Source organism: Neofelis nebulosa, chromosome 15 (genome assembly GCF_028018385.1).
Source record: "Neofelis nebulosa isolate mNeoNeb1 chromosome 15, mNeoNeb1.pri, whole genome shotgun sequence".
In the NCBI taxonomy this organism is placed as follows: Eukaryota; Metazoa; Chordata; class Mammalia; order Carnivora; family Felidae; genus Neofelis; species Neofelis nebulosa.
This window is the reverse complement of record NC_080796.1, coordinates 10,472,739-10,497,091: the sequence shown is the minus strand read 5'-3', so window position 1 is coordinate 10,497,091 and position 24,353 is coordinate 10,472,739. Positions and strand designations below refer to the sequence as shown.

General features: G+C 39.4%; 1 protein-coding gene across 3 annotated transcripts in view; it reads right to left on the bottom strand.

The window, feature by feature from the left end:
* SMYD3 (SET and MYND domain containing 3) overlaps nucleotides 1-24,353 on the bottom strand; it is a 701,652-nt gene that overhangs the window by 421,853 nt on the left and 255,446 nt on the right. The gene's annotated exons all lie outside the window — the stretch shown is intronic.

Sequence of the window (24,353 nt, the reverse complement as noted above, 5' to 3'; positions counted from 1 at the left end):
TAAAATGCATCACTACATTATTTGTATTCTTATTTGGGGGTAAAAACACATAGAAGATATTTAGGGACAACGGGGGAATGTGAATACAGATTAGGTAGTAGACAAATATTAGAGAACTCTTACTCATGTGATACAGTAGAGTCGTTCTATAGCAGAATGTCCTTATTTTGACAAGATACACAGCAAAACATCCAGGGTAAGTTTCATGATACCTGCAACTGACTTCCAAATGGCTCAAGAAACACACACACACACACACACACACACACACACACACACACACACGCACACAGCTGATATGGCAAAAAAAATTAATAATTAGCGACTTTAGGTGATATCCTTCCTGTCTTATCCTTTTACCTTTTCTTCATGATTGAAAGTTTTTACAATAAAAGATGAAGAAAGGGGCCCCTGGGTGGCTCAGTCAGTTAAGTGTCTGACTTCGGCTCAGGTCACGATCTCACGGTTCGTGGGTTCGAGCCAGGCATCAGGCTCTGTGCTGAACGCTTGCTCAGAGTCTGGAGCCTGCTTCAGATTCTGTGTCTCCTTCTCTCTCTGCCCCTCCTCCACTTGCACTCTGTCTCAGTCTGTCTCTCAAAAATAAATAAATGTAAAAAATAAAAAAGTGTTTTAAAGATGAAGAAAAGTTAAGGCATTTAAGAAGGTCTATTTAAAAACAGAAAATTGAAAAATAAAATAAAATTCATCATTGAGATGATAAAAAAAGAAAAGTATCCTTAGAGAACTACACTGAAGCAAAAGCAATAAACCTGAGAGATTAGGTAACTTCTCCAGCTAGCTTTCTCCCTGGGTAAATCTGGCTAAGCCAGGGAACCCTGAACTTGCACCTGAGAGCCACCTGGGCCACACCCAGAGTGGGAACTCTAAAACCAGACTCCTGAACAGACCTGGGCTCCAGAGGATGACACCCTTAGAACAAATTATAACAAACCCATTCCACATTAGGAACAGTAGGGAAACTGCCAGTCTAGACCTAAGCACTAGATAGAGTGGGATACTTTTTTCTAGAGAACTTATAACCATAACTTGGCAATTGGCCAAGCTTGCACCCTAAATTAACATTAACTTTCTGGTCCAAGAAGCCTCAAGCACAAAAATTAACCTTCGAGAGATCTAGGGCTGTTAAAGCCCTCGTTAGCCACCAGAAGAAGGGCAAATTCATTCTGGATGAATACACTTCCAATACAAACTTCAACAAATTTCAAAAGAGCCTGAGCTTATGGTTTAAACACACACACACACACACACACACACACACACACACACACACAACAAGGAAACAAAGACTTATGAGAAAGTCTCAGCAGAAATACCACATAGCTGAATTAAACAGATCTCATAATTTGGATTGTCAGAATTTAAAGTAAGTGTTTAATATGTTTAAAGATACAAGAAATGGAAAATATAAGAAAGGATAAAAAATGTTGTAATGTCTAAGCCAAAAAAACTTCCAGAACTGAAAAACACAGTTACAATTTAAAATGCTAATTTGAAAATTGGCAATAATCCTTAAATCCTACAATGTCAAACGTTGGTGAAGATTTGAAACAATGCAAACTCTGATACACAGATGGTTCGGTATAAATGTATACAGTCCCTTTGGAAAAGGATTTGATGTTATCTAGAGAAGCTGTGAAAAGCATACTTATGACCCAACAATTCCATCACAAGTTATACATCCTACAAAAACTCCTGTATACATTCAACAGAGGTAGGTTCATGAATGTTATGGCAATGAAGTAACAGTTAAAAGGAAAGCAAATTAAACTATGATACATTTACATAATAGAAAACTATACAGCAGTGAAACTGAATGAGCTACAGCTACATTCATCATGGATAAATTTCAGAATACTCAACTAAAAAAAGGAAGAAAAGGAAGTAGAAAACCAACAAGTAGAATCTGACTTCACTTATTTTTTTCAATGTTTATTTATTTGAGAGAAAGCACGTGTTCAAAGGGGAGAGGGGCAGAGAAAGGGGGAGAGACGCAGAGCTTGATCCCATGAACCTGAGATCATGACCTGAGTTGAAATCAAGAGTCGGATGTTTAACTGATTGAGCCTCCTAGGCGTCCCTATATGTTTTTAACTTTGTTTAAATGAACTCAGATTGGAGCACCATAATGAAAAAAATTATTTAACAAAATCAGAAAACAACAAAATGCTTCAGTATCCTAGCCAAAAGCATAAAGTTATTATACTCCATAGCAAAAAAAAAAAAAAAAAAGCCTTAGAAAAAAGAAAACCAGTTGACATTCAGGATGATCACAGCAAACATCCATGTGCTTCAAGAATATATAAGATACTGCAGTGAGTAAAAGACCAATTTTCTCAAGGAGACATCCATCCCAAGAGCATCAACAGCCATCCACGAATGCCTGGGAGGCAAGCCTGTCTGCAGTAGAAGCTGGCTTACACCAGCTTATCAGTGACTTTTCTTCTCCCACTATTTCTGTTCATCCAATTCCAGCTCTAATGATACCTTGTAAGTGCAATTTGGGGCATCTGTTATGTTCTTCTAAACCCAGCCTTAACTTTATATGGTGAAAATCTTAAATTTTCCCCAACTGATACCACCTCTTTCCACATCTATTGACTAGGATATGACTTGTATTCTGGGTTGTACTGTCTCATCATAATTCACGTTAGAGCCAAATCTGCTATTTTGACTGTGATGTTTTGGCTAGAAGCTGAACAGATGGATAGTTTTTCTCTGGTATGAATATTTGCCAACAATTGGAAGGGTGTAAAACTTATTCTCAAAGAAACCCAAACATAACCACAAGGAGTCTAACAAATAATTAAAATATCCACTGTTACAGACAAGGCTCCACAGGAACACAATGCGTATTCAGAAATCTTGATATGAAATGACAGTTAATTAAAAGAACTTAGGTAATGTTGCTGAAGTAATGATCATAATAGAACCTGGAATCATATTAATGATCATAATAGAACCTGGAATTATACAGGTATTGTGTTCATATTCATCTGGTTCTTACAGTTCTGTGAAATAGATATTGAGGTATTATTACGCTGACTCTATATAGACAAGGAATAAAGCATGGGAGGAACCCGTGTTACCCTAGAAAATGGACTTATCTCAGAAAACAGACCTGCAGTGGGAGCTTGTCTGTGCCTCGTCAGCTGTGTACCTCTGAGCAAACAACTTAATTTCTAAGAGCCTCCACCTTATTTGTAAACAGGCCGAGGAACACCTAGCGAGAATTATGTAAGATTTATAGAAGTTCCTAACAAGAGCACCTGTCACAGAGTAGGTTTTAATTTGACCTTAAAAACTATATCCTTCCTTAAATAGTAACTCGATAAAGAAGTCCCAGTTGACAAGAAAAATTCAAACTTTTCATCTTTACTCCCTTCAAACAGAGTCAGAGGTGACTGAGACTTAGGGCAAGAGAAAAGTCCACACCTGAAACATCAGTATAAACTGGAGGTAGCCAGCAGCTCCACACTCTACAGTCCCACTTCCGTGGCTTCTCACAGACATCCTGAGGACTGGACAGAGTCTAATGAGAGGGTCATTAAGTAGTCGGAAAAGACAGAACTGCCCTAGCAGTAATGCTCATGAGTCATTTGATACTAAAGCACATATCCTCTAATATCGTTATCTGACATCTAAGGCAAGCATACATTCTCTACACAGTGCGGCAGTCACACTGTGTCAATCCAAACAGCCCTCGACATCCATTCACAGATTCCCAGTTTCTGTTATGGGTGACCTGTGAATGATAGATACCCCCTGGAGCTTCGAGCAGATGCCCTTTGGCCCAACTCCTGTGGCTCCTGGGGGGAGGGGGGGGGTGGGCAGCAGGGGTCTCACCAGGAACAACCATCTGCCTTAGCCAGGGACGAGGACAGAGTGGGCAGGGGAAGCCAACGGCTGCAGAGGCACACATCTACCCACAGCTGCGTCATCAGACAAAAGACACAGAAGTCTCCAGGGAGCAGAAGTGGTGGCGTTCTCAGATCAACTACACAGCCTGAATGAAAATCTCAGAAACCTTCCCACCTTCGTGATTTTAGTTTCTTGTCCTTGTGTCTCCTGCTTGGGGGTGACACACAGCCCTCTGCAGAGTATTATTTGTTCATTCCACCATTTTGAAGAAATACCAAACAATGGAGTCACAGTCACTAGGAAGGAGGCCTAGTACCCCCTTGTTTCTCTTAGGGACCCAATACCAGGCTGTCGCTATTGAAGGCACTCAAAGATATGACCTAACTTTGATGTCACTTCAGTAGGCCTGCCCCTCCCAGGGTCCCCATCTCCACCACACAGCATGTACTACCCGACAAGCACAGTGCATTGGAATCGTGTCTTTCTTTTTTTCAACTTTTTTTTTTTTTTTTTTTTTTTTTTTTTTTTGACAGAGAGAGACAGAGCATGAACGGGGGAGGGGCAGAGAGAGAGGGAGACACAGAATCGGAAACAGGCTCCAGGCTCCGAGCCATCGGCCCAGAGCCTGACGCGGGGCTCGAACTCACGGACCGCGAGATCGTGACCTGGCTGAAGCCGGACGCTTAACCGACTGCGCCACCCAGGCGCCCCGGAATCGTGTCTTTCGAATGGGCCTTTAGGATATGGAAAACTTCAGTAATTATTCAGTAAATATGCTGGAATTGCTAAAATCTGTTATTTCATTAGGTAAACGTAATCACATTGTAACATTCGGTTTGACTTGCTTCCAACATCAGCTTTCATTATAACCTGAAAAGAACTGAAAAATTCTTTTGGTTGTAAAGACCTCCTTTCTCACTTATAAGAGGATTTTAATCCTTTTATGTAAGAGCATCATGCAAGCATCATGCATTGAACTCACGGGCTGGGTTTTTTTGCACAAGGCTACCAGATGAAAAAGATTTGCAAGCTCTCTGTCCTCATGCAGCAGAAAAATAATAAACAACTGAACGATAACATTTTAGACAATGCTAATGCTCAAAGAGAACACAATTCAGCTTTAACGGGGGAGCCCCTTTAGATTGAGTGATCAAGAAAGCCCTTTCTGAGGGGCTATCATATTTAATGAGACCTGTACACCTAAGACATTCCTATCAGAGGAGCCAACAATTGTAAGGATCTTCTGTTGAAAACAGACTTGGCATGTTAGAGAGACAGAAAGAAATCCAGTGGGGCTCGAATTCACAACCCCAAGATGAAGACTCGCATGCTCTTTCAATTTTTTAACCTATGTTTGCAATGAAGAATAGAAACTCTCTTATAAGAATACCAAACTAACCTTTGAATAGACTGAAGATATAAAAATACTCCACTAGGCAACAAACCAAATATATCTTCTATGAATCGCAGTAAAATAAAAAGTGTCTATTAATCATCACTGAATTTTAATTTTTTTAATTTATTTGTTTTGAGAGAGACAGAGAGAGTGCAAACGGGGGAGGGGCAGAGAGAGAGGGACAAAGGATCTTCATGAAGCAGGCTCTGCACTGAAAGCAGAGAGCCCGATGTGAGACTTGAACTCCTGAACTGTGAGATCATGACCTGAGTTGAAGTCAGATGCCTAACCGAGTGCACCAGCCAGATGCCCCAATCATCGCTGAATTTTAAAGCTCAAGAAAACCTTATGAATCATATAGTTCAACCAAGATAGAAGGCACAGCATAGGAAACATAATCAACGGCGGTGTAATAGCATTGTATGGTGACATATGGTAGCTACGCTCATGGTGAACACAGCATTAGTGTATAGATTTGCTGAATCACTATGTTGTACACCTGAAACTAATGCAACATTGTGTGTCAATTATACTTACAAAAAAATCATATAGTTCATCCTCCTTGATTTCAAAACACATTATTGAATTTGTTTAGCATCTACTATAAGGGGACGTTATTTGCTCTCCCTAATTTTCTTTAATATTAATGATTAACACTTAATAACTACTTGTGATAATAACATTAAGTCCTATTCCTCAACAATTCACATAATCCTAGCTCATGGGAAATATGAGCCAAGTCCCATCTCCCTTACACTCCTTGGTAAACTGGCAGACCCAGAGAAGGACTAGGGTGATACTTTCTTTGGAACATATCACAATACATGATTAGATGCACTTTTCCCTTTTTCTACTACTAGAGGACAAAGTTTCTCTTTTAGGAAATGTTGATTATATATTCTACACTTCTCTGCTTCGTCTCCAGCTCATGTGTTTAAGAGCCTTTCAAAGGACTAAATAACACAACTTTGATAGTGGTAGAAACTCCACCTTAAGACAACAGGTTGGAGGACTGGGTTCCTTTACCAACAGTCTGAATCTGAGCAGATGACCTTTCGAGCCCCTTTACTTTTAAGCAGGAGATGAAAATAATACAAGTTTACACATAATCATTCAAATAATTTTCTAAGGTCCCATCTGCCTCTAAAAATCTATGATAAATATATTTACAAACTAGATTTGGCAGGACGTCGTTATTTACACTTACATAATATATTTTGTTGTTTCAAAGTTTACTTCAGGCCAATGAAGTTGCCTTTACTTACCTCAAGTAGGGCAATTCAACTGGCTTCCCTGATTAATTCCCATGAAATAGCTTATTAGAGGACTCTTGAGTTTATAACATTATTAGGGGAGGGTAAAGTTGATAGAATACTAGACTCCAACATTTTGAGGCATAAGAAAATCGAGTATTACAACAAAAAGAATTAGAAGACATCCAAATCAGTAAGGAAGAAGTAAAACTTTCAATATATGCAAATGACCTAATAGTGTATATAGAAAACCCAAAAGACTCTACCAAAAAGCTACCAAAACTGATAAATGCATTCGGTAAAGTTGCAGGATACAAAATCAATGTACAGGAATCTGTTGCATTCCTGTACATTAATAATGAAGCAACAGAAACGGTAATTAAGAAAACAATCTCGGGGCGCCTGGGTGGCGCAGTCGGTTAAGCGTCCGACTTCAGCCAGGTCACGATCTCGCTGTCCGTGAGTTCGAGCCCCGCGTCAGGCTCTGGGCTGATGGCTCAGAGCCTGGAGCCTGTTTCCGATTCTGTGTCTCCCTCTCTCTCTGCCCCTCCCCCGTTCATGCTATGTCTCTCTCTGTCCCAAAAATAAATTAAAAATGTTGAAAAAATTAAAAAAAAAAAAAAAAAAAAAAAGAAAACAATCTCATTTACAAATGCACCAAAAGTAATAAAATATCTACGAATAAACCTAACCAAAGAGGCTAAAGAACTGTACTCTGAAAACTATAAAACACTGATTAAAGAAACTGAAGACAAAGGAATGCCTGGCTGGCTCAGCTGGTAGAGCACATAATGTGTAATCTCAGGGTCATGAGTTCAAGCCCCATGTTGGGTGTGAAGAAAGAAAAGAAAGAAAGAAAGAAAAAGAGAGAAAGAGGGGGAGAGAGACAGAGAAGGAAAGAAAGAAAGAAAGAAAGAAAGAAAGAAAGAAAGAAAGAAAGAAAGAAAGAAAGAAAGAAAGAAAGAAAGAAAGAAATTAATTGAAGACAACACAAAGAAATGGAAAGACATTCCATGCTCATGGATTGGAAGAACATTGTTAAAATGTCTGTATCACCCAAAGCAATCTATACATTTAATTCATTCCCCATCAAAATACCAACAGCATTCTTCACAGAACCAGAAAAACAATCCTAAGATTTATATGGAACCACAGAAGACCCCAAATAGCCAAAGCAATCCTGTCAAAGAAAAACAAAACTGGAGGTATCACAATTCCAGACTTCAAGTTATATTACAAAGCTGTAGTAATCAAAACAGTATAGTACTGGCAGAAAAATAGATACATAGATCAATAGAACAGAATAGTGAGCTCAGAAATAAACCCACAATTATATGGTTAGTTATTCTTTGACAAAGGAGAAAAGAATATGCAACGGAAAAAAGTCTCTTCAAGAAATGTTGTTGGTAAAACTGGACAGCTACATACTATGTAATGGAACTGGACCACTTTCTTACACCATACACAAAAATAAACTCAAAATGGATTAAAGACATAAATGTGAAACCTGAAACCATAAAAATCCAAGAAGAGAACATAGGCAATAATGTCTCTAACATCAGTCATAACAACATTTTTCTAGATATGTCTCCTGAGACAAGAGAAATGAAAGCAAAGGTAACTACTGGGACTACATCAATATTAAAAGCTTCTGCACAGCTAAGGAAAGAGTCAATAAAACCAAAAGGTAACATAAGGAATGGGAGAAGATAATTGCAAATGACCTATCCAATAAAGGGTTAGTATCCAGGGGCGCCTGGGTGGCGCAGTCGGTTAAGCGTCCGACTTCAGCCAGGTCACGATCTTGCGGTCTGTGAGTTCGAGCCCCGCGTCGGGCTCTGGGCTGATGGCTTGGAGCCTGTTTCTGATTCTGTGTCTCCCTCTCTCTCTGACCCTCCCCCGCTCATGCTCTGTCTCTCTCTGTCCCAAAAATAAATAAAAAACGTTGAAAAAAAAAAATTAAAAAAAAAAAAAAAAAAGGGTTAGTATCCAAAATATATAAAGAACTGATACAATTCACCACCCAAAAAACAAATAATCCAACTAAAAATGGGAAGAAGACATGAACAGTTCTCCAAAGAAGACATACATATGGCCAACAGACATAAAAAGATGCTCAACATCACTCATCATCAGAGAAATACAAATCAAAACCACAATGAGATATCACCTCACACCTGTCAGAACAGCTAACATCAAAAACACAAGAAACAACAGGTGTTGGCGAGGATGTGGAGAGAAAAGAACCCTCATGTACTGTTGGTGGGAATGTCAACTGGTGCAGCCACTGTGGAAAACAGTATGGAGGTTCCTCAAAAAGTTCTATATAGAACTACCCTATGATCCAGTAATCACACCACTGGGTATTTACCCAAGAAATACACAAACACTAATTCAAAGGGATACATGCACCTCTATGTTTATTCCAATGTTATTTACAATAGCCAAATTATGGAAGCAGCTCAAGTGTCCATCAATAGATAAATGGGTAAAGAAGATGTGGTGTGTGTGTACATATATATATGTATAAATATATGTGATGGAGTATTATTCAGCCATAAAAAAGAATAAAATCTTATCATTTGCAATAACATGGATAGATCTAGAGAGCATAATGCTAAGTGAAAGAAGTCACAGAAAGACAAATACTATATGATTTCATTCTTACGTGGACTTTAAGGAAAAACAAACACAGGGGAAAAAAGACAGAGAGAGACAAATCAAGCAACAGACCCTTAACTACAGAGAACACACGACAGTCACCAGAGGATGAGGTCGGGGTCGGGCGGGGAGGGGAACAGATGACGGGCATTAGAGAGCACACTTGTGCTTAGCACTGGGTAATGTGTGGAAGTGTTGAATCACTGTATTATACCCCTGAAACTAATATAACACTGTTAACGGTACTGGGCTTAACCTAAAAATTAATAATAATAATAATAATTAAAAAAAACAGAAAAAGAAAAAGAAAATCAAGTATCTGATTGTGATTTCCACACTCCCTTTCCTGCACGTCTAGTCCCAGCCGCTGACACCTGACCTCTGTCACCCCGTCTCAGGACCTTCCTGTACCTTCAGGTGAATGGCAGCATAAAATCCAAAATGGCCATAAATCTTAATATCAAGATCACATTTTTTATAGTAGCTGAAGGGCAATTTAGGTTCCAATGGTTTAAAAGTTCAAAAACCTCCATTCTACTGATATCCCTTTATGTATGTGTTTCTCAGAGAAAAACAAAGGTGTCTGTTTTCTTGGATACAGTCACCTCATTTTATGAAGAGAATTAGAATTATCTAGACTCAATGTTTCTTCTAAAAGAATGACTTTTTTAATCATATATTATTTTGGATACTCTTAGAAGTTTTTAGAAATTCCCATTATCCTAGGAAATACCCATTTAAAAATGAATGAATTGATGAAATGGGATTTTTGAGCCAGATTTCAATTTGTTTCCAGATAAATTTATAAACTACATTAATATGATTTAGACCAAGGACAGCAATTTAGTGGCCTGAAATATTTTCTCAAATAAAGCTCCAATTTTCTTTTTACATTCATTAATGATAACTATTATTCTAAATCTTCAATTAGCAGCTCATTAATCTAAAACTTAAATTCATTACAGGAATAAATGATGTTAGAACATCTCCTAATAAATTATCTTGCTTATATACAAAAATTCTACACTATCATCCTCCTGAGAAACTCTGCGTTTGGTTTTGTTCATCTTATCATCCCGCTAAAATTCTTTGAAATCAATTTGTCTTACTAATTAAAAAGAAAAAAGATTAGTGTCAATTTAAATGAAATAATTAGCTATAACCTGTTGAATAATGAGTTTAGTGTTAATAATAGGTGTTACATTGTTTCAATCTGCCTGTCACAGAACAAAGTAACACAAATAATTTATTCAATCCTAAAAATTTTTTAACTTTTTATAGAATAATTATTATAACTGGCCCTTATCCATCTCATAGAGATGTTGTAAAGTTAAATAACACACCATTCAAGTATTTTCAGCTTTTGAGAAAATGACACGATTAGAACTATTTCAATACCATGAAAACCTACAACAAACTTATATGTATCTTCAGCCCGAAAACTCTGGGCCTTATAGATTTCCCCAGATGAACCTCAAAAATGAGGCACTAACTTCACAGAATTTTTCAGACACATAAAACATTTCAATATCATAGTATTTAAACACTAATTTGAGGAAGGATTTTTTAATGTGATAATTCACCAAACTTTAAGTCACTGCTTTTGTCTCATCCAGATATCTCTGCTACAGTATATAAGGTTTAACATTTTTCCAATTGTTCCCTGTGATATAATCGATCCATTACTTCTCACACTGCCATGATCTGTGGGTTAGTAATATCAATACTGTTTTGTTTTGTTTTGTTTTATCAGGTAGGGAAAACAAGGTTGAAAGAGAAAGAATAGATTTCTCTCTATATTCCACATCCACCCCCAAAAAGATGTAGTTTGCATGGACACATTCAATGTAATAAAGCTAATACAGATATTTTGAGGAGTACATAAACATATCAAAAGTTAAGGAAAATGAGGGGCTGAGTGGCTCAGTTAGGCATCCGACTTCAGCTCAGGTCATTATCTTTTGGTTCGTGAGTTCAAGCCCTGCGTCGGGCTCTGTGCTGACAGCTCAGAGCCTGGAGCCTGCTTCGGATTCTGTGTCTCCCTCTCTCTGTGCCCCTTCTGGCTTGCACTCTCTCTCTGTGTCTCAAAACTAAATAAAGATTAAAAAAAAAAGTTAAGGAAAATGAGAAAGGAAGCAGGGAGCCAGGAGTTAGACTGGTGTCTAGGCAGTCTAACCAAGCAGGTCACAAGCTTGGAGAGATCCAAAATAGATCTCAGATGTCACTGAGAGGTTCTAGAGCAGAGCTGGGGACAGGTTCACTGTTTATGACTCTCAGGTTACCATTATGTATGTCCTCAGGCAAAGTTAGGTGCAAAATATAGCTACTATTACACTCTTCAGCTTGTTTTTTATAAGTAAGGAATACTATCACCCTTGTGTCTCTCCTGATTAAGAAATTATTTTCGGGCGCCTGAGTGGCTAAGTCGGTTGAGTGTCCGACTTCAGCTCAGGTCACGATCTCACGGTTCATGAGTTCAAGCCCCATGTTGGGCTCTGTGCTGACAGCTCAGATTCTGTGTCCTGCTTCAGATTCTGTGTCTCCCTCTCTCTCTGCACACCCCCCCCCCCCCCGCTCATGCTCTGTCTCTGTCTCAAAATTAAATACACACTAAAAAAAAAAAAAGAAAGAAATTACAGCAGACTTTATGTAATGACAGAAATGTTCTATATCTGCACCATTAAATGTGGCACTAGTTACATGTGGCTATTAAACACTTGAAATATGATTAGTACAACCAAAAAACTGATCATTAATTTGATTTTTTTAATTTTAATTAATTTAAATTTAAGTAGCCAACTATGGCTAGTGGCTGTAATTTGACAGTGAAGTTCTAATGCGTGTGTGTGTGTGTGTGTGTGTGTGTAAATTTCACTCTTATGGTGGTATCTTTCTCAGTTACTCTGCTTCCTAATTAAGACAGAAATGTTTTCACATGGGGTATATTCTCAGCTAAACACTTCAGTCAAGTTTCTAATTAATGCATTTTATTCCACAGAATTTTTCAAATTATAGACTCAGTATTCTTAGTGAGGTACCTGAGTTGTTGGTAAGCATGATGTTTGATATGCTCAGATTCTGGTCTTCCTTCATTCCTGAAAGCAATCTGACTTTCTCAAACTATGAATCATTTTTACCTCCCTCTCACTCCAACCGACATTCCACTTTCAAAGAGGTATGTCTGCTCTCCTGTTTCCTGCTTTTGTGATATAGCTTGTGGATACATGCAGAGTACAATAAAGATGGTGTCCAAAAAGCAACTTGTGTAATCACTGGGCAGTTAACAGCAGCACTAGCAATACACGGATTTAATAAACTAAGTAAACATCTGTCCCTGTTACAGGGAACAACGTATCAAAATGTGGCTGTAACATTTTTAAAGACTCAGACAAGCACTGACATAATAATTCTAAACGCATTAAAAGCTAGCTTTTTGGAATTACTAAAATGCACACACCCACACTCACACACTCACACTGACATACAGGGGGAAAAAGTACTGCTTTAAATCGCAAGGGAAAATATCAAAATAGGATCATAAGACATTTCATAATATCCTAGAGATAATATCCCTATCCGGGAGCCTGTTGTTCATCAGATATGGCACTGGACACAGAAGGGCATGGCATGAATGACAATTACATATTTTGGGTACAAATCTGTACAGATCACAACCAACATCCAATACCGGTCGACTCCCCACAGCTAATCAATTTTTCAAAATGAAGGGTGTGCTCAGTGTCTACTTTGTGTTAAGGATGGGAAATCAAATGAAAGGGGACCAAGTGACATTAAAATCCTTATGCCCTAGTTTAGCTTTTCCGTGGGAGCAATGAGCAGGTTTTATTAAATTTCACCTGATTTTGCTATGGCAACAGTTGTATTACTTGAGAGCATCCTATAGGAAAAACATAGCATTTGCTCTTCTTCTAGTTTGACTTAAAAGCCATAGTTTTTAATTCCAATGAGAATACGTATATTGGGATTAGAAATGATTAGGACATTCACATTTATAATAAACCCACGCATGTCTCCTCCTTCGGAAGCTCTTTTCCGACACGAAGCTTACTCAGTGGTTAGGGGGTTAATGAGCGAAATGGATCACTGGACTGAAAATAAAAATCACTATTAAAAAAACCGCAACGCCAAGAGAATTAGGCACTACATAACACTGTAACCACTGAGAATTCTCAACAGGAAAATAAAGCCTGGTAGCCCCAGCATTTTCATTAGTTTCCAGTAGCGCTGGATGCAGGGTGAATTACAATGAGGTCTGGGAAAGCGATGGCCGCTACCTTAAAAGCACATACACTGTGCAGAGGAAAGCACCCCTTCGATCCACACTGGGCTGCTCACTGGCCAATCGTACCACTATGTGAAATTTTAGTACCTTAAAATAGCTCATGTAACAGAATGCTGCATTTAACCTGCAAGACGGTAAATGCTAAATAGCTGATAGAGGGAACTACGTTGAACTACGCTGCATTATAAATGCTAGCTCGAAAATACAGAATTCTATAAATCAGTTAAAACTTGTGCAAGAAACCGGGGCGCCTGAGTGGCTTAGTCAGCTAAGTGTCGACTCTCGGTTTCGGCTCGGGTCTCGATCTCAGGGTTCGTGAGTGAGTCCCAGGACGGGCTCTCCTGTACTAACAGCACATGGCCTGCTTGGGATTCTCTCACTCTTCCTCTCTCTCTGCCTTCCCCTGCTTGTGCTCTCTCTTAAAATGAATACACTTGGGGGGGGGGGGGGGAGGAGGGAACTTGTGCAAGAAACCATTACAACTACACAATTTGGGTTTTAAATTATGTTTAAATTATGTGTCTATTTAAACACATGTAAAGTAAAAAGAGTGATTAAAGCCCACACAAAGGAAGGAAAATCACCTATGGGGAAGGCACAGAGATGCACAGAGTCCCACAAAGTGAAAGGTGACATGAAATCAGATTTTGCAACAGAGGTTTCTATTTCACTTTGCATGAGACTCCTATTCTCCCAGTTCTCAAAATAGGAGGTGCTGTGAACAACTAACTTGGGGCGGGGGGGGGGGGGGTCACACATCTTATTAACACATCTTCTCTTACCTGTAAGGCTGTGTACAATCACAGAAAACAAGAGATAACACTGTTTTTATCTACTGTAATTGGCAAGTGTCATAAGCCTACACTGGTTTCTGTCCTTATCCAACGTGTAATCCCTTCCAGTTCACTGAAAGTGAAGAGTTGTTCTCAATTTCTACTGGAAAAGGAACAACACTTTGTCTTTGAGCCAGATAATGATGTCCTCCCCGTGGATGTGCTTCACGGAGGAAGACGCAGAATTATAAAACACAATAGCTACTCTCTAGTTACTTACAACCCGGTTAGGAACAAATAACATCCATAACTATACAGGTTAATGAAGTCCAGCTGTGGTTCCCGGGGGGGGGGGGGGGGGAGGGCAACGGGAAGGTTCTGGGGGAACATTTATTCCCCAGTGAGGCTCAGGGTACTGCCTCTTCCTACCACAGCTTCCCCTGCCAGGCTCCAAATTCCTGACACCGCCCTAGAGCCTCTGCGTGGACTTTTCTGCAGCCAATTTCTAACACAGAGAAACGCGGAGAAAAGAGAGCCTGGTCCTGACCAGGGGTTCACGGATCCCACCTCTCTCTATAGATGCACCTCCCGGCACAGGAGCCCTGAGGCTGCTGGCCTGTGCAACTGAGGAACTGAGTATTTAATTTAATGAACTTAAAATTAAACAGCCACAGTGGCTACCAGCCACGGTAGTAGAAGCAAGACATAAAACCTTTCTATCCCAGAAAGTTCTGTTGGATAGCCCTGCTCTCTAAGCTAAACTGGGGGTTTATGTTACTTGCATATAGGCATTCATAAATACCTCGTGTCTGTAAAGTCTTACACCATGAGGAATTATAAGGGAGAACACTCAAAACCTACACAATATTGTAACCAGAGTCCTAAAGAAATCCTAATGTTAAAAAAACTAGCACCATTTTAAAAAGACAGATTAAATTCTTACTAAAGAAATACAACACTAACTGCACAACAAAACTTTTATGGTAAAGTTACCTTGAAAAAACGGTGTCAGGGGTGCCTGGGAGACTCAGTTGGTTGAGTGTCTGACTTGATTTTGGCTCAGGTCATGATCTCATGGTTTGTGGGTTCGAGCCCCACCTTGCTGACAACATGGAGCCTGCTTGGGATTCTCTCTCTCCCTCTTTCTCACCCTCTCCCTCTAAGTAATTAAATAAACAAGAAAGAAAGAAAGAAAGAAAGAAAGAAAGAAAGAAAGAAAGAAAGAAAGAAAGAAAGAAAGGAAGGAAGGAAGGAAGGAAGGAAGGAAGGAAGGAAGGAAGGAAGGAAGGAAGGAAGGAAGGAAGGAAGCTGTAAAAAAAAAAAAAGTTGTCTATGCTACAGAAACGCAGAAAAATGTCACAAGCGAAGGAGAACAGGTCACGACCGTAGGCTACTGCACTTTGGGTTCAGCGGCTATGCTTGGGGACAAAACCCATTATCATGCCAACAAAAAATTACCTGTAAACCAAAGAGACTGCCACATTCAGTGTCACTGCCCTACCTGTCAAATGTATATGAATTAATTCTGAGATAGAAGCACAAATAGTAACAGAACAGGCTTCATTTGAACAACGCCCATTGTTCATGGCTTTTCTCAATTGCAATGACTAATTTCTCAATTATGAAGCCTTTCCTGATCATCCCGACCCCCCCACCAAAATGTCAGGAATGTATTTTTTTCCTGAAGATACTTTTATTCACACTTTACATAAAATTTAATACATATATTATAGTCACAACTACTGTTACAGTTATGGTTATTGACAGGGATGGCTTCGGAGAGCTGCCAGAAATGTGGACAGGAGGCCAACCTTCCCAAGTCCTGGAAACACCGCTACCCACAGGATTCCAGTTCCGATCCTGCTCCTTGCTTCCAGGGTGATCTGGGGCCGATCATTCCCTTCTCTGGGCTTCAAACACTCTCACTTATCAAAATCTCTTTGCTGAGTGTTATAGCTGCAAAAGCAGCAAGAAGCCCCTGAAAACATACATGCACAGAACTGAAGAAAGAAGTGAGGGCAGCTACATAGCCTTCCAGACTTTTTTCCCACGTGAACACGTATACACATAAAAGCATTCTAAATCAAATTACAGTGTGCCGTCCATTTCATACTGCAGGTTAGTTTATTTTATTCACTTAAAAATCTCCACTTCAGGGGCGCCTGGGTGGCTCAGTCGGTTAAGCGTCCGACTTTGGCTCAGGTCATGATCTCGCAGTTCGAGAGTTCGAGCCCCACATTGGGCTCTGTGCTGACAGCTCAGAGCCTGGAGCCTGCTTGGGATTCTGTGTCTCCCTCTTTCTGCTCCTCCCCAACTCATGCTCGCTCTCTCTTGCACTCTGTCTCTCTCTCTCTCTCAGAAATAAAGAAACTTTAAAAAAATTTTTTTTTAAATCTCGACTTCAGAACATATGGTTTCATATGCTGCATTATAAGGAAGAACTATAATTTAACAATCTCCTACTGATAAAAGTGACCTTTAAGTTTTTTAAGCTTTTCTTAAAACTCGGAAAGTAATATATGCACATAAGTTGTTTTTTAAGTATAAAATGAAATTTTTCCTTTCTCCAAAACCATTCTGGGGGAGGGGGGGGACTTTTAAAATGCACATTTTTTTCGTTCTTCTAATGGTTACTATTTCGTTTTAAATAAGAGAGAGAGGGAGAGAGAGAGACCAAGAAACAGACTCTTAACTGTAGAGAACACACGATGGTCAGCAGAAGGGAGGTGGCAGGGGATGGGAGATAGGTGATGAGGATTAAGGAGGGCACTTGTTGTGATGAGCACTGGGTGATGTACAGAAGTGTTGAATCACTATACCGTATGTCTGAAACTAATATGACACTGTATGTTCACTAACTGGAATTAAAATAATGAAAAGGTAGATAAAATACTGAAGCAACAATAAAAAAAATTTTTTAGTTTTTTAAAAATAAAAAATATGGTCATCCTGTATTTCTGGATTTTTGTTATAGTATTATTTTACACTGTCGGGGTTTATTTACAAACCATTAAATTATCTTCTGTAACTCGAACTCAGTCCTCTGTACTTTCTCAGTAGTTGATTTTAGGAGACTAAAAACCAACAAACAGCACTTAAGTAGACAATAATTATATAAATATTATCAGCCATAAAACTACTGTGGACAGACCCACTGAGGAAAATTTAAAGAAAAGTGTCCCAAGAATCATGGTTGCATAGATTCCATGTTTTGTTGTTGTTTCTTTGCTTCAATTCACCCACATCTCTTTCTTATGTCTCAGGTTATCTGCTTTCTTGGATTCCTTTATCATGTTGTTGAAGTAATTCCTCAAATATATTTCCTCATACAGAAGCCTGGATAAATACATAGCTTACATCCCTGCATAAATGAGTACATTTTATTGTTGCCTCCTTAACTAACAGATAGCCTGGCTATATAGATTTTTGGTTCAAGTTATTATTTTCCCCAAGAAATAGCCTCGCTGGATTCTAGAAGATAATGAAGCAATACTTTGAGAAATACTGGAAATCCTAAGAGAGAGGTGTTGATCTGCCAAGATGTTAAGCCTCTTACTTCTCCAATGATCCACTACTTAGTCTCTTATTCTTCCCTATCCTGGGAGTTTTCCCGAACTTCCCTTTCAAAATCAGTCTTTGGCTATATATATTTCAGTAGTTGGTCCATACACTGCCTTTATTTTTGAGATCATACTGCCCTTCTTGAGAAAATGTTTGACTATGTTAACACTGCTCTGATTCCTACTCTGAAAGATGGGTATATTCCTAAACCAATTCTTAGGTCATGGACAAAGAACACAACACACTGAGTTAAGTCACAAAGAAACATTTTAGAGGTTAAAAAAAAAGTTTTCCTCTTATTTGGAGGTAGAAGATGATTTTTTTAACTATAAAAGTCAACCAACCTCCCCATCTAATGTGACAGATACCTAAATGTAACCTTTATCAATAAAACCCTCATACTCTGTACCTGCATACTTTTGAGCAGTCAAATTTGAAACATGTATCCAGGCAACCACGGATCTGACCAGAGTGACAGACATTGCCTAGTCCTGTGGTTTAGAAGAAGGATAATCATAGGAGGAAAACAGGACAAAACAAAATACACACACACACACACACACACACACACACACACACCCCTTGCTAAATTTCCATGTAAAAAAATTTATTTCATTATCATCTCTTACACACAGCAAACATTAACACAAAACACTTTCCTCTTTTTTTATTGGACTCTACAATACACGATGAAAGGGGTTCATGAATCAGCTGTTTGTCATTCACCTCCCACACCTGAAAGAGTCCAAACATACTCACATGTGAATAAATTCGTTGCACTTTTCACTTTCTTAAATGACCCCATTTTAAAGTGCACCTTGGGATTATTTCATCTACATATCAGCATTTTCAATTCTGAAGTGCTGACTCACTCCATTGGAGAAAATGAGGCTTCCACTTGTGAATGTGAAAAAGTCCTGATTTTCCGGATCATTTTCTCCCATTCACTTTGGATAACGCCACCCTAAAAACAGAATTCATGCAAAAGAGCAAGCTGAAAGCATCAGTGGTGTGTACCATATCATTTATTTATATATTTTTAAATGCCTTGCTTTTAATGTAAAAATAGCTTTAGAGCCCTCCGTGATCTGTACCACGGCTAACTCAATTTGACAGTAGAAGATGTCATGCTGGTCCGTAAGAGCAGAGAGAAAACACGCGCCATAAGAGTAGATCTGCATTTAGGGGCGCCTGGGTGGCGCAATCGGTTAAGCGTCCGACTTCAGCCAGGTCACGATCTCGCGGTCCGTGAGTTCGAGCCCCGCGTCAGGCTCTGGGCTGATGGCTCGGAGCCTGGAGCCTGTTTCCGATTCTGTGTCTCCCTCTCTCTCTGCCCCTCCCCCATTCATGCTCTGTCTCTCTCTGTCCCAAAAAATAAATAAAAAATGTTGAAAAAAAAAAAAAATTTTAAAAAAGAGTAGATCTGCATTTAAATCAAAATTCTTTTTGCTTCACATTTTTTAGTACTATAAAAAAAAGCCAGGAAACACTACTAATACTAGATTTTTCCAGTGTTATCTGTTGCCCAATATAAACATTTAAATATGCTTTTTTTACTATTTAGTTACAATAGCTTTCTGTACAGAAAAAAAAGTATTTCAGTTCTAATGCAAATTGGGTTTATATGGAGCCTATCTAAACATTATTCATGAAATATTCTGAACACATACAAAAACAGTATCTCAGTGATCTTCGAAATGCTGAGGTTTTAAGTTTCTAGAATTCTGCTCTCAGGGGAGGCAGTGCGTTCATCTCTGGGTGGCAGGCTGCCGTTTGGGCATCATTAATGTTTTAGATTTTCATAAGTTCATCTATGGCCAAACAGACCAAGAACCTGGATTCTGCAGAGTTCCTGAAGGAATTAAACAGCTACTAGATTTTATTTTTCCTTGTAGTTTCATGTCCAAACAAAATAAAAATAAATAAATAAAAATTGGGAACAAAATTACTGTAGAACATGCTGGAATATATAGTTTCTATCATAATTAAGGAAAGAGCAGACACTTAATGCTCTCAGGATAAGCCCCACCCCCAAAAGGGAGAGATACTTGAAAGAGATATTGTATAAATAAGAAAAAAATGTTTAAAATATTTATCAAAATAATACAGACTTTTATCTAAGAAATTAAAACTTTAAAGTAGAGAATGTTTGAAAAATGCTATGATTCTGAGTCTTTTTCTAAGATTTTATTTTTAAGTAATCTGCATACCTAACATGGGACTTGAACTCACAGCCCCCAGATCAGGAGTTGCACACTCCACCTACTGAGCCAGCCGGCTCCCCCAGGATTCTGCCTAAGTTTTATGACATTTCCACATCACTGTTGGCTAAATTAACATTAACTGATTAACATTCATTCTATACCAACAAACCACAGGGGGCCTTATTCCTCAAGATTACAACGGTGATTCATTCTTGCTCACACTTGCTATGAATATTCCAAACTGGGTGAAAATCTACAGCTACATTTTCTTCAACTTCTCTAAGTTTAGTAAGAATGCAACCATGGAAACACAGAAGGTTAAGGTCTCCATCAATTACTAACTTAGCCATGTTTTCCTCCCCAGGAAATTCATTTGTTTTTTTGGAGATGGTGATAATGAAATTATTTCTTAACTTACTCGTTTATCTGTTTTTCATTTGTTACTTAATCATATTTGTTCTCCAGTTTGTTCCATACAATGTTTGAGAAAGCCTGCAGCAAAATCACATATGATGCATTAAAAACGTCCAGGATAAGGAAAATAGAATTTAAAAAGGAAACCAAGACCAGAGGAACCTCAAACTCAAAAACAGGATCTTAAGTTCGGCAAGTATTTTCTTCTTTTGAGAAACTGGGATGCTAGCAATGACTTCATTTCTTTTCTAGCTTCTGGGAACATTGAATTATTATGGCTTTCTCCTTAGTCAAAAGAAATTTCAATGTAATTATTTTCTCCCCTCCCCTTTACTACCTGGCTTCTGTCTTTGTCCTTGTGGTATGATCCCTGATCATCCTGGCCCTGCAGTTGCACTGTAAGTTAGAAGTGAGGACTCTAAGCACAGCACTCACACTCTCCAGGGTCACCCCACGGCTGGGAGCTGTGGCACCTGTGGGAGAGTGGCACGGCAGGAGATGCTAAGGATCCGACAGAAGAGGCCGAGCCGTGTGAAAAGGTGCTAAAGCCCAGGAACCAATGCTTCCACCCATAACCACATCTCAGGGTCCCCGCTCTATCTCCCTTTTCCTGAAATCAGTAATGCAAAGTCCCCAAACTGGTGTCACTCTTTTGAATTTTTACAAATATCACAGTCTTAAAGTTATCTGAGTGTTTTCTTGCAGGTAGCATACAAGCAGTCCAGCTATAGTCCTTGACAATTCTAGGGCACAAGCAAACCAGTAAATGATTGTCGTCACCTGATTCCATTCTCAGTTCAACCCAGCATTTCTCGCCATCTCAGTACAAGCTTGACGGGGTAGGTTGGAGTAAAGCCAAGACACAAACATACAAAGCTAGGTATATAATGCAGAACAGTGTTCTAAATTAAAGGCTTAAATAATATGCCGTGCGAAAGCGGAAGAATGGTGTAATTGTGACCAAACGGTCAGGAAAAGCATCACAGACGTGGGTAGATGACGGGCTGCCCTGAGAAGATTTTGAGTGCCAGAAGGAATAAAAGCAGGAGGAACATACAAATACAGAGATGAAGACTGGAGAGCATCCGGCATATACATAAAAAAGTCAGGACAAGAGGTAACTGCCTCAAGTTTAACAATCTCCCCTTTTCGAGATACGCTCACCAATGGTCATTTCTGGGCTACATGGCCCTGGTGACTGGTGCCTAACCCAAATGGGTCCAGATTCCTATTCTGGGTGGAAAGGTCTGAAGCAGAGACACCGAGAGACAAAACTGGTGGAGTAGTTGCATCTCCGGTAGCATTGTGGGCAATGAGCAGGTCCACAAGTTCTGCCTTGGCTACCACGGAACTCCTTTGATCTTACAAATTTTTCCAGGGTCCAGCTAACTAATCCCCCTTCTACAGAAGCTCCCCAGAGCTGGTTTCCACTGCTTTCAACACAAAGTCTCTTAATAAGCATACCCTCCAGAGGAAATGGTTGTGGCTGGGTTAGAAGACAGCAGTCCTGAGGCCTTGCATGTGGGACCAAGATGAGTCATTACAGTCCAAAGGACAGAAATTAGCTCTGGTTTTCTGACTTTAAAGCAAGATGGATCCACGAACACACAAGCTTTCGGTGTTGCTAAGCCTAGGGCACGTATCTTGACTACAAAGAAAAATACCTCATATCTTTTTTTTAACCAAACTTGCAGGGTGCCAGACAAGAGCAGCAGCTCAGGGATGAGCCCCATCAAACCGAACTGTAAGCCAGGTATGTTCAAGCTTCCCTTCCCCTCTCCTTTTCCCTCCACTGGTTGAAACACCTCCTAAGTTCAGTAAGGTTTCTGACTTAAATGAATACAATGGTGCCTCCTCCTATATCACAAATAATCACTTTCTTAGTTTATTTTATAAGTCAAGGATGTTTGTGAATGAGAATCTTCTCTAGTCAGACACACACATGACAACTTATATACACCAAAGTCCTAGGTAATGAACTCATTACTGGGACCATGCTGTTAGAAAATAAATAAGTAAAATAAATAATGGCCATTTCTCTCACTGATTATGTTTGGTTATCACAAGATCTATAATTTGTAACAATGGTTTTACCCCAGGGAACTCGGTGGCCATGGAGCCTGGATGACCCAGGTCACATGGGAATCAACCACTGATACGGCATGTAAAACAACAACAAGCAATTCAAGGGGTGATAAAGCCTGGGAGATTACCAAAAAATTAAATCAGAGAACGGGAGGTGACAGCTAGATTCTTTGCCTCACATACCAATTCAGCACCCGAATGAGCAGAGTCAAAGGTACAGCTTCATCCATGACAAGATAAACTGGGTGAGAAGCTTCTGATCAAACGTAAGGGACCAGACTGAATTGAAGAGCAATCTTTTTCACTACGCAGGTAACAAATGGCTAAATAATTAGGGAATGAAGGCGTTTCTCTTAATAACCTAAGGGATTTAGGGCCCTCACCTTCTTATCATGTCACCACCTGTGCCCAGTTTGAATTACACACCAGTACAGCATCCTCGTTCAAGGTGCAGCATTAATATTGATGAGATGTTCTGACCCAAGAGAGAAATAGGATACAGAATGAAAGGAATTTCTTTCCCAATTGCTTAAATGCACGTGCACGCGCACACACACACGCACACCAAATCGGGGTACGGTACTCATTTGAGACAGTTTGGGTGGGAACTAAAGTGGCTAAATAGGTACTTTTATTCCTTTCTGATAAAACTACTTTCTTGATGTAGGCACCCAGGGTGGTAGCAGGCTACGAGTAGGTATAACGAAAATGAACAAGCCAAGAACACAACAGCCACCACCAAAGAATAAGAGCCAAGACCAAGATTCCAATCAGGCAGGAGGAGGGGACCTTGAAGGAGACTCACTGAGTGAAAAAAAGCTGATTCCTTGCTAACCATGGTATGTGGCTCAAAAATGTACCTCCAGCTCACAAGCCCCAGCCTAAACAACAACCTTGTTTATACCAACAAAAAGAGAAACAAAAAACACCGAAACACTCAACATGATAAAGATATTCAAATATCCTTATTATATATGATGCACAAAAAAAGGAAAATAGAGAATTCTAAATATACTCAACAGAATTTCTGGCTCAAGAGTACTCTTTACATTGAAAAAAGTTTATTAATATAAACGGCTGCCAGGGAAATGTGCTTATTATATTGAACTAGTCATTGTTATTCAAATTTTTTTTTCAACGTTTTTTATTTATTTTTGGGACAGAGAGAGACAGAGCATGAACGGGGGAGGGGCAGAGAGAGAGGGAGACACAGAATCGGAAACAGGCTCCAGGCTCCGAGCCATCGGCCCAGAGCCCGATGCGGGGCTCGAACTCACGGACCGCGAGATCGTGACCTGGCTGAAGTCGGACACCCAACCGACTGCGCCACCCAGGCGCCCCAGTCATTGTTATTCAAATCGGAGTCTACCTGGAGTGTAAACGTATTTATTTTTCTACTAGACAGTCCAATGAGGAGTCTGAGTAGCGAGGGTTCCTGTCATAGTGGAAAGGGCACTCATCCCAAGAAATAAGGTTTCCAAAGTGGAGTCATTATCATAAATGAAGTTCAGTTGATGCTTTGCATTATTTCAGAACAAGTGGCCCCAACTGAGCCACCCAGGTGTCCCAGAACAAGTGCAACTTATGAAAAGAGAATTGCTCATATTTTTATATATGCATTTGTCATAATCAAAGAAGTTTTGAAGCTTCATATTTGTGAATGAGTTATATCAAATGCAAACAGACTATCACTTTTAGGAATTTTATAATGTGCATCAATAGCATATCTGTGATTTTATCCAATCCCCACAAAGAGTCCTATGAAGTTACTATTCTTTGCATCCTCATTTTACAGATGTGAAAAATGAGGCATGGAGAAGATGC